The sequence below is a fragment of the Rhinolophus hipposideros genome (genome assembly GCF_964194185.1).
Source record: "Rhinolophus hipposideros genome assembly, chromosome: 2".
Taxonomy (NCBI): domain Eukaryota; kingdom Metazoa; phylum Chordata; class Mammalia; order Chiroptera; family Rhinolophidae; genus Rhinolophus; species Rhinolophus hipposideros.
In genome coordinates this window covers 87,964,863-87,981,221 of record NC_138048.1, presented here as the reverse complement: position 1 = coordinate 87,981,221, position 16,359 = coordinate 87,964,863, and the positions used below count along the sequence as shown (strand labels likewise).

The following is a 16,359-nucleotide window of genomic DNA, read 5'->3' as shown; positions in this document are numbered from 1 at the left end:
GTAGTCTTGATATTTCAAGGAGAGTAGAAATACATTTTACTACTGATCATACTCGTCTATGTTAAAACTGGAAGTGTTAGCCTAGTGCCTCCAGAACTAATTATGCTACGGAGCCAGATTTTGGCTTTGCCCAAATAGTCATTGACAGTAAAAATGAATAACTAGGAAAATCAAATTAGAGAATATTAAAATATCCATATTTTATTATTTGAGTCAACAGAAACAAAATAACTGTCAAATTTCTATAAAGTTTTCTAAATGTTTACTCTGAGTTTTCATATGTTTTGTTTTCTGATAGGTATTAGTTTTCAGAAGAGCCTGTCCAATGGACCGCCCTTTGGATAGCACTGCTCTAGACTGCTTCCTGGCACAGAGAAGCTGCAGCTACTGGAAAATTGTTAGATTTTAAGCAACCACACAGAGTGAAAACCAAGACTTTACCCTAGAAAATTTACCCTAGAAAATCCGTGAGGAATGGGCCAAGTTGAAGACCAACCTGGGGTCTCTCGATTAGTCTAACAAAGGCAGGTTTTTTATGTTTTTTAAAATATGTTATCTTTGTTTATCCAAAATGCTGAAGTTGGTTTGCATTTAGGTACTATGTAGTAGGAAAAATATTTATATTTCTACACTGGATTGAAACACAACATATCATGGGTGCTCAGAATGATGCTCCCTGGAACAGAGGCTCATTCTTCTTTCCCAGCTGGGACTCACTGAGCCTTGGCCTTCCTTTTGCCTGTATTTCTCTCCTACTCCCCATTATGCCTGCCTTCCCCTCCCCACCCCGATTGAGTACTGATGCCATACTCTCGTCTAGGGCCACATCTAGGGATTGAACTGTGAAAACTTATACTACTAGCAAAGAAAGCAGAAGCCTTGTCTCTGCTCACACAATTTAATGGCTTCTGGAGATCAGCTGAGCTATGTACATTCACTTGGTGGCAGGATGAAAGGCCACACAAAGAGCTTTCTATGGTGGTATCTTTCAAACGCACTTTGGTGCTAGGCCCATGGCAAATAAGCTTGAACTTAGCTTTTTATGTCCGAGAGCTCAATTCTGTTTGGATGGTGTCATATTAACCTTCTAAAGACCACTAATTTAATTTCAAGAAAATTCCATAAATATTTATGAAAATATATTATATGAATATTGATATATATTTTGAAGGTCTTTGACATATGTCACACTAACTTTTGCAACATGTTTTATATTTAAAATCTAAAATGAGTTCAATGTTAACTTTCAGTTATACCTACACACATGTATATATGTACGTACTTATGTGTACGCACATATATGTGTAAATTTATGTATAAAACATATGTGTATATAAATGTATACATTATGTGTATAATATATGTATGACATGATGATACATATTAATCATTTTTAATTTAGCTGAAAGCAAATTAAATTTCAGTATTAGACTATTTTGGATTTGCCCTTAGATATGAAAATTCATTTTTCATTAAACTGGAAATGTTTACTAAAAGACAAATAAGTATGGAGTCATTATGTATTACAGAGTATTACTAACAATCTTTTGTAATTTTAAATATATGTTACACTTTTTTTCTTCTAATTTATTGTATAAAATGTGGAATATATTAAAATTATCCAGTTTATTTACACACCAGGTAGGTGAATATACCTAAGTTGCTAAAGTATATATATTGGGTTGCCAAACCTGGATCAGAAAGCTGGAACATTTTATCTGTACTAGTATTTCTCTATTCAGCATAATGATCTGTTTTTGTTTGTTGTGTTACTATTTCAAAAGTACGCATTTTAAAATGTGAATCAGTGTTTGAAACTCAAGTTAAAATTAGCACTATTCATCATTCTGCCAGCCTACAAAATAACAAAAACAGCCCGTCCAAAAAAACAAAACAAATTACAATAAAATGTGCAAAAGTGATTTGTGTACCATGCAAACCCTACGTTAAAAAGCAGTCCTCAGGAAACTAAAGAAGCAATAACTTGAAGAAGGGACAAAAGATATGTTTTCAATAATATGCTCCTCTCTATGTGCAAAGCCATGGTTTTCAAAAAGTACACGTAATGTTATGCATGGTTGTGCATATGTGTATACCACGTATGTCAATTTAGGCTGAGTATTGAAAAAATATATATAAAACAGCAGTACACAGAAGGCAGTCAAATCTAAAAATTAACGGTGCTCAGGAAAGTCAACTTAAAACAACTGTATGCATTTGTGTTTGGGGACAAAATTTTCATATAAATGAGGAGGAAAAGCCTGACTGGGACTTAATTTTTTAAATGTAAATAGAAATAATGCAAGTAGGTTTATTGTAGCTGTTTTTAAAAATTAGGTTTTTTAAATTATAACATAACTGTAGAATGAGCAAAGCATTGGATGTTATGCATGTTATTCTTAAACAATTTTCTGTAGTATAGCACATCCCCAAACCACATCCCCTTTAGTTTTAGCAAGGAGTAGAGGGTCATATTTGTAAAAACATGTGAGGGGATTATTTTTCCGAAGGGCACCTATCATGCCTTTTGATAACACTAAAGATGACGTTGATGACTTAGAGGATGAAGGTAATAGTATTTACATAGAACTTTCTGCATGCCATCATTGTTTGAAAGATTTTTTTACATATTATTCTATTTTGTTGTGACAATAAAATAAATTATTAATCAAACATTACAGTCTTCTGTTTAAAAGCAACTAGTGGATACCAAGCCACTCTTGCAAAGTGCTACAATCAACAATTAACTGACTTTTCACTTTTCTCTCAGGCCATTTTTCACATAGCGAAGCGCACCCTTAAAAATGTAAATCAATTCACATATCTTAATCAAAAGCATCCAATGGATGCTTCACATTTGATTTAGAAAAAAAAAATCCAATACTTTTAACATGACCTGCAAGAACTTACATGGCCTTGACCCACCATATTGGCTGCTTTGGTATTGCTCAAATATGAGCTCTCTCTTTGGAGGCAGTGCACTTCAGAAACAGTGCTTTCTCTTTGGGAACTTGACTCTGGCTCTTTCCTGTCTGGGATGCTCTTTGCCTGCTAACTGCATGGTAAGCACACTCCTTCACTTTTTCAGGTCTTTCTTCAGATGCCACCAACTCAGAAAAGCCTTCCCTAACCTAAAATAGAAGATACCCTCCACGTCGCCTTCCACACATCTTTATTTTGCTTCACATTTGACACTATCAAACAGTATCAAAATAAAAAACAATATTTTTTATTAGTTTGGTTGTTTGCTTAACGTCTGTCCCCCATGGCCCTCATCAGTACCACAAGAATCTAAGAGCCATGCTTATGTCACTACTTTAACCTAGTGCGTAGTAAGTGCTCAATTAATATTGATAGATTGAATTGAAACATCTTGTCAATTTTCTCTTCACACTTTGGCTGTGCTTAAACTCCCTGATCTACACTGTTAACTCCAAATCTAGGCTCAATGCTGAAGACACACACACACACACACAAACACACAATATACCCTTACACGGGGACTTTCACAAACTTGCTATTTTGAAAAGCTTCTGAAAAGCACAAGCTAGCTTTGCCATACTGTTGTGTTATAATTTACATCTTGTAAAAATAAAAAAATATATTTTTATGCAAACATAAGGGGGTAAAAGTCAGATGCATCTATCAGTAGGTAGGTATAATATATCAGTATAACATAGAGTAGTCCCCTCTTTTCCATGCGGGATACATTCCAAGACCCCCAGTGAATGCTTGAAACCACTGATGGTACTAAACCCTAGTCAACTTCTTCAATTCAGCCAGAAATGTGGCAGCTGCTTCTTCATCGGCATACACAGCCTCTCCAGTAATTTTATATTTTCAGTCCATACCTAGTGGCCTGGTGTCACACATTTCAGGCGATTCCTTGCTGAAGACTTTATATAGGTACAATGCTTTCTGGTGCAACAGGCTGCTGTCAAATGGAACATGTTTTCTGTTCACATCTTCCATGCACAAATTTAATGCCTTTTCTACATTAGCTAAGCACTTATCACACACTGTGGTCATCACTTTTGCAGATTCAGGTGTGATAGCAAAATTAATGTGATTTGTTTTCCCTTCTTCACGGAAAATTCATGGATAGAAGATCAATTCTTTCTGTGCATCTTAGCAACCTCACCATACGATTTTTAAAATGTCCTTATTAAGTCCAGAACTTTTACCTTTTCACTTAAATAAAGCACTTTACAATTCTCTTTGTCATGTTTAAATTGCCAGCACCACTCCTTTTGCTCTTTGGGGCCATTATTAAGTAAAATAAAGATTACCTGAACACAAGCACCGTAATGCCAAGGCAGTCAATTTGATAACCAAGACAGTTCCTAAGTGACTAAGGGTCAGCTACCATATACAACGCGGAGATACTGGACAAAGAGATGATTCACATCCCTGACAGATGGAGTGGGACAGCTAAAGTTATCATCATGCTACTCAGAACTGTGTGCAATTTAACACTTATGACTTGCTAATTTCTGGAATTTTCCATTTAATATTTTTGGACCAAGGTTAGCCACAGGTAACTGAAAATAGACTAAAGTGAAACCTCAGATAAGGGGGAACTACTGTATATATAATAAATATATAATACATGAAAGATCAATATAGTCAATATTGTCCGTATACGTGTAATATGTAAAATGATGATGAATATGTTATATTATAAATGTAGTGTTTTATATTATATATATATGCATATATATACATATTTTTTTTCTGATGACCTGTCATTCTAAACAAAATGACTAATAATTTGTTATAAGTAATTTTATTTGTTTTCAAATATGATTTTCATATCTTTATTTTCTTGAATTATATTTAACTGTATAAGTAAGTCTATGGCTTAATTAATTTGTGTTCTCTTCATTATGACTCACCTTAATCTAAAGAGAATCCTGAATATTTTAAACCACCAATGGAAGGTTAGTAAAACTAGCCAATCTATCCCCTAACTCATTCCTTTCTACTGAAACACAGGGTTTTGCAATGTGATTTTGTTTCTTCAAATGTGCTATCTGAAACACGCAACCAATTACACATCCTTACGAATCAGCATGTATCCAGCTTTGGGGATCAGATATTGTTGGAGATGCATAAGACTAGATCACACGTAGATCACTATAAAAATTTATTGTTTAAAACTTGATACCTTGCTCTAACATAGGTTTCTAAGTTATTTTCATCTGGCTATCTGCTTTATCTTCTTTTGGAGTTGAATTATCACTATATCACTGAGATTTGCATTCATGGCAATAGCGTGCCTTCTAAATTAAAACTATGATTGAAGGAGGAAACTGAACAGCCAGATTTTTATTTTCTTTTACTAAAAGTTAGTGTGTATAATATGGAATATTATGTATATTAACCTGAAGGGATAACTATAAAAAAAACAAGCTGAAGAGCAATGCTCTGGGTAGTTTATGAAAACAAATGTCAACAGCAAAAATATTTTTTTCTGAGAAAAGAGACATAAAAATGTGTATCTGAGGCTGTGCTTTCTGAGGTTGGAGAAATACACGTGAGGGAAGCACAGGGGACAATACCATACTTTGATGTTGGCCACATGGGGGGGACACAGAGACCAAGAGGGGGAACGGGTTAGTAATTTTCTCTTTATATGTCAGTTTTGAGTTTTAAAACATTTTATTTTTACAATTATATATCTATATAATTATATATTTTTAAATATTCATATATACTTACATAATTTACTTACATATATTTATGTAATTTGTTTAAATGTATTATATACCCATACAATATATAATTACATATTTGTAAAATATATAATGATATGTTATTATATACCCACGTAATCTCTATGTGTGAGTGTAGTTGTGTGTGCACACATACATATACATATGTAGATCTTTAAATTATTCACCAGTTGTGCTTAATTTAACATTGTTTTCCTGTGTTTTATTTCCTGAGCCTATCTTTCCTAAGTATATTTTTGTGTCAGCTGTCTTTGGGTAAGAAATGTTATCAACAAAAATGAATATCTTAGTGTCAGGAGAGGAAGTAAATCCTTTGCATTAAAATAGCACTTTGTTAATGTATTGGTTAATAATTTAGGCAGAACAGATATTTTAAATTATTCTAATGAATTATAAGAAAAGGCAAAATATTTCCTTCAGTCCGTTGCAAATAACGTATATCTATTTCAGAAGAAAGCACATGGCTGATCAAAGTAGATTATAAATATGAAACATATGAAAGATTCATAGTTTGAAACAGCAATAGTAATATATAAATAGTAGATGTAAGTAGATTACTAACAGGGGTCATCTAACTGAATAAGGAAAGAAAGGGTTCTTATCATACTGGTTTAATAAGTAGATCTTACGACAAAAATTTAAATCCAGCCTAAACATTAATTATGTTCATTACAGCAAATAAACAGCATTATTATTGTTACTTTAGAAACACTGAGTTCATCAGCATTTGCACTAAAAGGAAAAACTGTTTCAGGGAAAAGAGGACATTGAATTAGAAGGGAAATACTTTTGTTGACTTTTCTCAAAAATAGGACTGTACTGCAACTTGCCAAATCCAAAAATTGACTAGAAAAGTTTAGTTAAAAATATTTTGGCTTCACATAAAAATGTACTTTGAGGGCTAAGAGTTCTGCTCACATTCTATGCCCTATATTACTATACAAAATTAGAAGAAAAAATCACCAAATATGGTATAATATGTTATAGTACAATATTAAAATATTTTTCAAATAATTAAGACTTACTGTTATTTCTTCATCATCCCTTCACAATGCCATTTTAACGATCAATAGTAACCTGAAAGAAAAAGAAATATATAAAAGTATGGTCATCATTTAAAATTTTCATGAACTCTACTGAGAGAAGAACTTTTAACGTTCACCCCCACCACACACACACGCGCGCGCGCGCGCGCGCGATAATTACATGAGGTGATGGATGTGCTAATTAAATAGATGGGAGAATCCTTTCACAATGCATACATAGATCATATCACCATGATATACACTTTAAATAGCTTACAATTTTATATGTCATTTACCTCAACAGAGCTGAAATTTTAAAAAATCCTATGAACTAACATATAATGTTTATTTTACATTTATTCTAAAAATATTAAAACGAAAATATCCTTATTAAAATGGCATGTCTAAAAAGTTTGAATACTTCAGTTTACATTCTGTCCATTGGAAACACCTTCCCTACAATAAAAATAGTCAGCCTCTTGGATTTCCTAAAAACCAGTACACAGTAATAAGATACGTACCATCAATAAAGTATGTTGCTAGGAATAATCAATCCAACGCATTGTAAGGATTGTTTCTAATTTGGAAATATACAACTTTCAAAAATAAACATCCACAGGAGTCCAAATTAATAAAAGTATTAAAAAAGGCCCAGCCAAAATTAAATTTACATAAATCTCATTTGAAGTTAAAATGTTCTCTTGCTATTTTATTGTTATGGTTGTTGTTGTTTACAAAATACCATAAACATTTTAGAGGATTTCCATATGGCAATCAAAACACCACCAATTTATTTAATATCTCTAATTTTATTTTGTTAAAAAAACCCTTTTTTAAATCACAGAGGTTCTTAGTGGAATCCTACTTTTTAAATATAGTTTTATTTCAAAATGTTAATATAGAAATATACTATAAAATGTCTAATGTCTAAATTTTTAATACTTAAAACATATTCTTATTTTTTTTTAGAAATGTTTTAAAATGTCATTTTATAGGCTGCATTTACAATTAATTTCCTTACCAATCTGATTTGCTGCTACAGGCATCAAGAAATTCTTTGGAAAGCACCCCCCCCTAAAAAAAAAATTCTTTATCCATGAAAATAACTAAAAGAATTTGAAATGAGGTGAAGATTTTGGAAAACGTATGCTTACTGATGAGGTTTTACAAGTTATATTCCAACTCTGTGAGAATCTACAAATATTAACAAGATGATTAATGGGCTAGTCCAGTTTTTCAAACAGCAGAATATTCATGAAGGCTGTAGAAAGAATGTTTTCCTCTGTTGACCTAGTTCATTCATAGTTGGAGAAATATTTGGAAAGTAAAACATTGAGGAAGGCTGGTCTCCTTTCCAGACCATGAATATGCAAAAAGAGGACAGCAGAATTTAAACTTATAAGCCAATATTTCAAGTTTTTCATTTTAACCCTATATAGTCTATTTTGTTTGTTTAACAAACTCTACACTATATATGAACAGTACAATTATACAGAGAGGGTACCAAAAAATGCATACACATTTTAAGAAAGGAAACAAACTATTAAAATTGCAATACTTGCTATATACCAATAACAAAAGACGAATACAAGTCACGTTTGACTTCTGCAATTACAAGAGGTGCTCAAAGTGGTTACTTACCATCGGCATCCAGGCACATCTGATTAGACAAACTACTACTTGAGCAACAGTGACCAAAGTGTCCACTTGTATGCATTTTTTTGGTACCTCTGGTATATTTTTGTATAAATAACTGTAAATAATTCTTGATCTTTTAATACTAAAGTGAACTAGAGAAATATTGAGAACAAATTCTAAAGTGAATTAATAAAAATGAAGTAATAACACATTTGTATTTGTTAAGTCACGTAATGTAAGCTTCTGGTCAATTTTATGTTTTTTGTACTCCTAGTAGAACATAAGGGAAAAAAATAAAAATCCATAATTAATTCTGTTAGCGCCTGTAACTTACTTTAAAATGTAGTAGGTATAGTATGGTATGGTAAATCCAGTAGGTATAGTATGAAGTATAATATATCAGATTACCTTGACTTCCAATCTAGAAAAAATTAATCAACATTTGGAGGCCTCCAGTCAGGGATCCACTCTCTAGGTTGGTTAGGATTTGAAGTTTCCTAATCGATAGTTTGCACTCCAGGGGCAACTGTGACAAATGCTTCAGATTTCCAAACATTGCTCTGTGAAACTACACGTGGGGGCTTCGTAATTTACAAAGTGTACCAATTTTTCACTAGTGAGGTAAGTGGTGGTCAAGACATGCGATTGGCTAGAAATGTAGAGCAATCATCTCCCTGTTGTGTGAACAAAGTATAAAAATCCCAGTATAAGGTCAAGAAGGCTAACATCTTTGACACCCTAGATCTAGAATTCGATTTAATTTGTTACCCACCTCTTAATGTAGAAGGTGGCTCCTTACTGCTGCTAGCAGAATAGCGATGCCATTGCTCAGCAGTGAACCTTCCCTACAAGGTCCTGGATGGCATCCCACAAAGGACACAAAATTGAGGCTACGCCCAGATTATTCGAATGGGCTGTTTGATGGATTTTGTAACTGGTGATTAGTAATAGTTTGGATGTTTACAGAAATTGGTCTGTAAATTATTTGGGAGATTGTTTATGGTTTTTTTTTATTTGTTCCTTAAAAACTTACTGGTAGCAAAGTTGTAAGAGAGGAGACATAGTCCCTACCTATTACTTCTTGTCAAAAATTAAAATGTTGACACAGATCTGTGATGACTGCTGAAAATACATACTAGCTCCACTCAGTTCACAACATCCGCCTGTTGAATGGGAGATAACTCAGGTTCAAGTAACACATTTTTGCTAGAGAAAGTAGATGGTGTTGCAGTAACAACCCCATCTTACTGGCTTAAAATTATAAAGGTATATTTCTCACTCTCACTAAATGTCCAGTAATGTTGGCAGAGGAGCTCTGCTAATCATAGTAACTCAGGTAAGCAGCATAACAAGGAAATCTCCATCTCAAGTGTGGGGAAAAATAGGAGAAAGTTGAAAGAACACTATGAAAGAACACTAGCAATTAAATGTTCTGGCCTCAGGTACAATATTTATTGGCCTCAACTACTTTTCTGGCCCCACTTAAATCATAAGGGAACTAGGAAATGCAATATAATTCTATCATGTGCCCAGAACAGGGGAGAATCAGAAATATTCAGCAAACTTTTAAAATTACCACAGCTATTCAATATCTACAATTGAAATTGAGTTTTTTCTGGTTGAACAGTATATCCTAAAGTTGCAGTCTATTGTAAAATTAACTTTTTCACAAGAAAAAAAGGGATAATTAAGTTTGCTTTTGTTTTGCTATTGAGTTACTTAACTAAAGATCAAAATCTTTATGATTGAAATAAATTATATTTTAATCTAAGCAACCTGAAATATGAGTAGGTCGGTTAAATGATATAAAAATAATTAATTTTATTTTGCAATGAGTCTAAAAAAAGATTTTAAAAGAGACTATATGTTCTATTTACACACTACAATAGAAGTGACCAAGTCTTCATGTGCATACTAATAATGACTATTTGTTACAATGCAGATTCCTGAGCCCCTGGACTAATATGATTGAATAGATCTAGTATTTGAGTGCAAGATTCTATATTTTAAAGTATACCCATTTAATTTTGACGCAGGCAATACTGGGTCTTGGAACAAGACTTTGAGAAGTAATGGCTGTAGCTGGAAGCAAGAAGCATAAATATGAAATTTAATTGGTGGAAGAGCAAGTGGTCCTTCAGTCAATTCATGGCAAATTTTACTCAGTTGCTGAAATTTTATTATAAAAATGTATCAAGAGAACACTGACTCAGCAGTCTCAACAAGATGCAATAGCTATGCATTGACACTGCTTCTCTTCTCTGCATAAAAACTTTGAAAAACGGATATCTTATTAGCCCTCACGTAAATTATGAAGAACAAGGGCATACTGTTCTCTATATAGATGATTCCCAAATTGATATCTCTAATCCAGACTTTTTTCCTGAGTTTCAGACTCAAACATCCAACTGTCTACATACATATCGCCATTTGGATAGACCTAACAGGCATCTCAATCTTTATATCTCAAAAACCAGATTCTTAACACTTACCTCCAAAACTGTTCCTGCTGAAGCCATTTCCATCTCAATCAACGACAACTATTCTTTCAATTACGTAGGTCAAAAACCTTGAAGCCATCCTTGTTGCATCGTTTCGCATTTTCTCAGTCATTCAGCAAAGCCTGACAGTGCTGCCTTTGAAGATGCCTTCCAGAATCTGACCACTTCCTATCACTTCCTTCACTACCACTCTAGTCTAAGCCACCATCACCTCTCACATAGACTGTTGCAATAACCTCCTGTTCTTTTCAGAGATGTGCTAGTAAATGTCTATCAACAACTATATTTATAAAGAATAAATAAATATTTATAGTCATATAAGAAAAGAACACAAAGAAAGGAAGGAAGAAGGAAGAAGTATGAACAAAGAGGGAGAGGAATGAGGGAAGGAAGGAGAGAGAAAGAGAAAAAGAGAGTGAGAGCAGGAGCAAAAACAAGAGAGAGAAATCAACAAACAAAGAAAGAAATTTAGATGATGTATTACAGAATTATACACTTGAAAACTATATAACTTGACTAATCATTGTCACCTCAATAAACTTTAATTAATAAAAAAGAATCCCTGATGTACAGTTTTTGTAGATTTCCATGGTGTAAACATTCCCATGATGGCTAATCTCAGGCAACATGACCACATGTTTGGGAAGAGATGTGCATAGTGGGGTCCTGGGAGCCAATAGGAGCGAGTCCCAGCATATCATGGGTGACCCCTTCTTTCAGCCTTCACAGCTGATATCCTCTTCTTCATTTGCTGCCAGAATGACTTGAATCTGATGACGTCATTCATCAGCCCAAAGCATTTCAGAGATTCGCCATTTCACTCCGGGTAAAATGTCGGATTTTAATAGATTCCAAAGCCGGCATGATGGGGCCCAGGGCTGTCCTCTGCTCTGCAGTCTCCTCCCCTATCACTCTTGCCTGGCTCACTGTCCTCCAGCCACCCATGGCTCCAAGCATGATCTTGAACTTACCAACGATAGCCATTGCACTTTCAGTTGTCTCTCCTTGGAACACTTTTTCCCTAGGTACGTCACTCTTTTACTGCCTTCTGGTATTTAAACAAACAGCACCTAATCAGTCAAGAAATCAAGAGAAAGCTGGGACTTGGAAGGGCAGCAATAGAAGAATTAGGAAAGATTACCAAGGACAAAGAACTTGTGTCATTAGAGACCGAGGCTCAGATCATCCCTACCACTGCATTCCCAATGAGTATGTATGGATGAGAAATTTGGACAGTAAGGATGGCTGATAGGAAGAAAAACAAAAACAAAAACATTCATTTGAAATATGGTGCTGGAGAAAAGCTCAATGGATACCCAGGACTGCCAGAAAGACAAATAAGTGGGTCCTAGAGCAAATTAAGCCTGTAACATCACTGGAGACAAACTGACAAAACTGAAGCGGTCCTACTTGGGGCACAATATGAGAAAGCAGGATGCTTAGGAAAGACAACAATGCTGAGAAAACCAGGAGGCAGCAGGAAAAGAGGAAGACCAAATATGAGATGGATTGACTCCATCAAAGAAGCCGTAGGTGTGAGTCCACAGGAGCTGAGCAGGACTGTTGAGGTTAGGACATTGCAGCCATCACTCATTCCTAGGATGACCAGGAGTCAGAGCTGACTCAACAGCATGTCACACACACACACACACAATCAGGGGTACCCGCCCTGAACATCTGATATAAAACAGCATAACAACCTTCCCTCTCTAATCCTGTAGCTTGCTTTATTTCCTTTATAGCACTTTTTACCCCCTGACATTTATATAGAGAGATAGATATTATTATTATCAATATTTATTATTGTCTGTCTCCTTAAGGGCACACACATTGGTTCAGTTCCTATGTTCCTATCCCCAGTTCCTATGACACAGTCTGTCACATAATGAACTAATAAAATCTTATTGACTAAAGCAACATACAAGCAAATAAACAAAGAACGTAATTTCAGGTAATGAAAAGTGCCATAAAGCAAATAAAGGAGGATGGTAAGTGATCCCTGGGGGTGCAGTGGCCGGTGGGTGGTAGATATCACAAGAGGTGATATTTAAGCTAAGGTCAGAATGACAATGTAATTAGCACAGTGTGCACATGAATAAAAATTCATTATGGGATAAAAGGAAGGAACAGCTTTGTGGATGATTTTAGAGTTTTAAAAGAGAATAGGTAAAACAAACCAATTGCCACATGTGTTCTCAAAAAGTGCCCACTGAGTCCTAAAATGACAGAGTAAAAAGATGACATTTTATTGAAAGGAGAAGGAAAAGGAGGCAGAAAGGATCGCCACCTGTAATGACCCACCCTGAAGAGGAATAGGGAGGAATAGAAAAATTCAAGGGGAAATCCTTATATTTGTACAGACCTTTATACTTTCAAAGTTTACATTTTCAAATTCCTTTACTGTATTTATCTCTGATAATTACCTTTGAAAATTGTCAGAGTTTATTTCCATCATTAAGTAAAAGAGTCTGAGACTTACAGAGGTGAATGCCTTCTCTAAGATCTGCAGATTAGCCAGTTAGTGAAAGAGGCATACCTAGCCGTCCTCACCCAGTCCATTATCACATGCCCATTATGCCATTATGCTGTGCTGCCTTGATAAAAAAAAAAATGGTCAGATTACCTGGAGGTTGCCAATCTGCTCACTTGCTTCACAATTTAAATTCCACAGACTTGAATTAAAGGTTAAATTTGAATGCATGGCAGGAAGACCAACAGTAACATTAACTTTCAAAGATTTCTGCAGGACCCCCAAACAAAGCCCAGACTCCTGTAGCTGGCATTCAAGGCCATCACAGTGTGACTCCAATGAGAATATCCAGCTTTACCTCATATATGCCTATAAAAAGAAGTTTTAAGACATTTTGCCTATCCCATATCATTTTTCCAAGTCACTGAGCATAAACAAAAGCAAAGAAAGTAGAAGGTAGGATTTGTTCTGCCTGTAACATCTACCCTCTTCTTCTGAACTCTTTCTGTTGCAATTTAACCATCTTTAAGGAGTCTTTGGCAAACCCCTCAAATCAGCTGTGATATCACGATATTCTTCAAGTTTGATGACACCAGTCATTCTACTTTGTACTAGTTATTTGAGAAGTTGTTAAATATTCCACCCCCCAAATAGAATACAAATGATTTGATAAAAGGACTGCCCCTTCTGTAACTCCTCCAATTTTATGTTTTTTTGCAGAGAATCTGCTATGTAGTGGGAAGTCAATAAACTTTTGTGAAGTTGGATAAAATTGATTCAAAGAGAAAAATATGTAACCCTCAGATTAATGATTCCAACAGTCTATTAAAAGGAGAAGGAAATATATGAGCAATATAGGACATAGAGCAAAATCAATAAATGAAATTATTTGAGAGAATGAAGAAAAGTAGAAGTTAAGTGGAAGGAGCCCATTGTATCTTCAGAAGCTGGCACATGCGTGGTGTAGAATAGGTACACAATAAATACCTGTTGAATGAATAAATGAATGAATGAACAAAAAAAGAAATGCAAATGTAGAAAAATAACTATTGAAATATAATCTTAAAACCATGTCCATCATTTCAAGATAAATGGGCAGACACAAACAGAAATGAGGTTATTAGTATAAAATATACTATTCAAAGAATGAGAGAAAATATGGCTGTATTACCTCATTTCACTGTTCTTTGTTATAAAGCACTTTCCTAATTAATTTCATTTGAACCACAGAACAATTCCGCGAAGAGGCAGGAGAAACATGATTCCATCCATTTCACAAGTAAGGAACAAGATCAAGAGGTTAAGTCTCTAGGTTAAGATCAGAATCAGGGGCAATGTCAAAACTTAAACCTCCCGGTTAGGGACCCTCTAAATCTTTGACATTCTACCTATGTTCCACAGACGGTCAGAATTGTCACCCCTTGGGGTCTCCTTAGACAAGCAAAATCTCAGATTCCTCCCCAGACACCTGGATCAGAATCTGAATATTAACAATACCCCTAGGTGATTTGAAATAATCTTAAATTTAACTGTTTACAGGATATAAAACTGGATTAATCGTCTACCTGCATAGACTGGATTAATCTGTCTAAATGCATAGATAGATAGAGCATGATATATGATATATATATATATATATATATATATATATATATATATATATATATATATATATATATCAAGAGAAGAACCAGTATATAGATATGTTACCCTTATTTAATAACATTGAGTGATGTTATTGAGTATTATTATACTCAATGTTATTGAATAATATGACTTATGTAAGATATATTACAAAAATATCAATTAGAAAGGAACATTGTTTAGGTCCCTGAATATGGCCTTTAAAAAAAAATTAAGGGATGAATCTCTTCTTAATTAAAGCAAATTTAACTGAAAGCTTGTTTAGTGTACTTGTATTACTGATTCAATCATCTCTTTGAAAAAGAATACAAAAAGAAACACAAAGTAATATGGCAAGCACAATAGTTGGCATCCATCTACAAAAACAAAGTATTAAGAGAGGCTTATTTCAACACACATTAACACCAGGGGATTTTTAGACACACACACACACATACACACACACACACACACACACACACACACACAAGCTAAATAGAATGGATTTGATGCTCAACGGAAATATGAAGGTTGTGACATGCTAATTAAAGGAAATTGCTTTTAATTATCTTACGTTAGTAACAATAAACAATAATTTTTAGAAATCAAGCCAATAATGGAGCTTAAATATGGCTTACTATAAGCACATGTATACTTCATGCTTCAGAAATGGAGAGAAGTAGGAAGTTCATTTCCCCTTTCAGATGGGTGAGAGATTGGTTTTATTTTATACTTTTTAAAGGTTCAGACAAAGCATTTTTTAAAAAGTGGTTGAAAATTCAGCAATTAATCATGTTTGAATTCCTAATAAATAGTGCAATACTTGTCCCCAAAATAGACACATAGATTAATTGACTAATTTGAGGGCCAAAGCTGAAATGTTTGGGGTGTATATGTTTGAGAAGGTAAATTAAAACTGTAATATAAATAAACCCACGTATTGTCACAAAGTAGATCCCAGAGACCTTTAAAACATGTCACCATAGAACTCATTTCTTCAAGTAATATTCTTCAAGCAACAAAGCCAAAAAATAATTCATTCATGATTATAAGTCATCTATTATTTAGTCAAATACCTACTCAGAATCTACTTATATTAGAGATTTTAAATATAATCTACCCACAACAAAAGATCAATTGGGAATTAAGCGGCTTAACTATCAAAAATATATATTTCAGTTTCTTTATTCATAGAATTTTCATTTTTGTTTTTTCCTAATAATCTCAAGACAAGAGGGTTAATATATCTGATAAAATGCCTGAAATTAAATGATATGCAAAACAACAGTATACATAACTTCAGGATACCTCATCTCAGTTTTATAAAAATTCGATGATAATGAAGTGAGTCTGAATTAGAGGCACAT

At 34.0% G+C, this 16,359-nt stretch overlaps 1 long non-coding RNA gene across 1 annotated transcript in view; it reads right to left on the bottom strand.

Annotated features, from left to right (window-relative positions):
• The window catches only part of LOC308488727, a 521,148-nt gene that overhangs the window by 399,996 nt on the left and 104,793 nt on the right, over nt 1–16,359 (bottom strand). The window contains exon 3 of the long non-coding RNA XR_013991939.1: nt 6,761–6,812. This is a non-coding gene — a long non-coding RNA (uncharacterized lncRNA). The remainder of the gene's footprint in view (nt 1–6,760; nt 6,813–16,359) is intronic.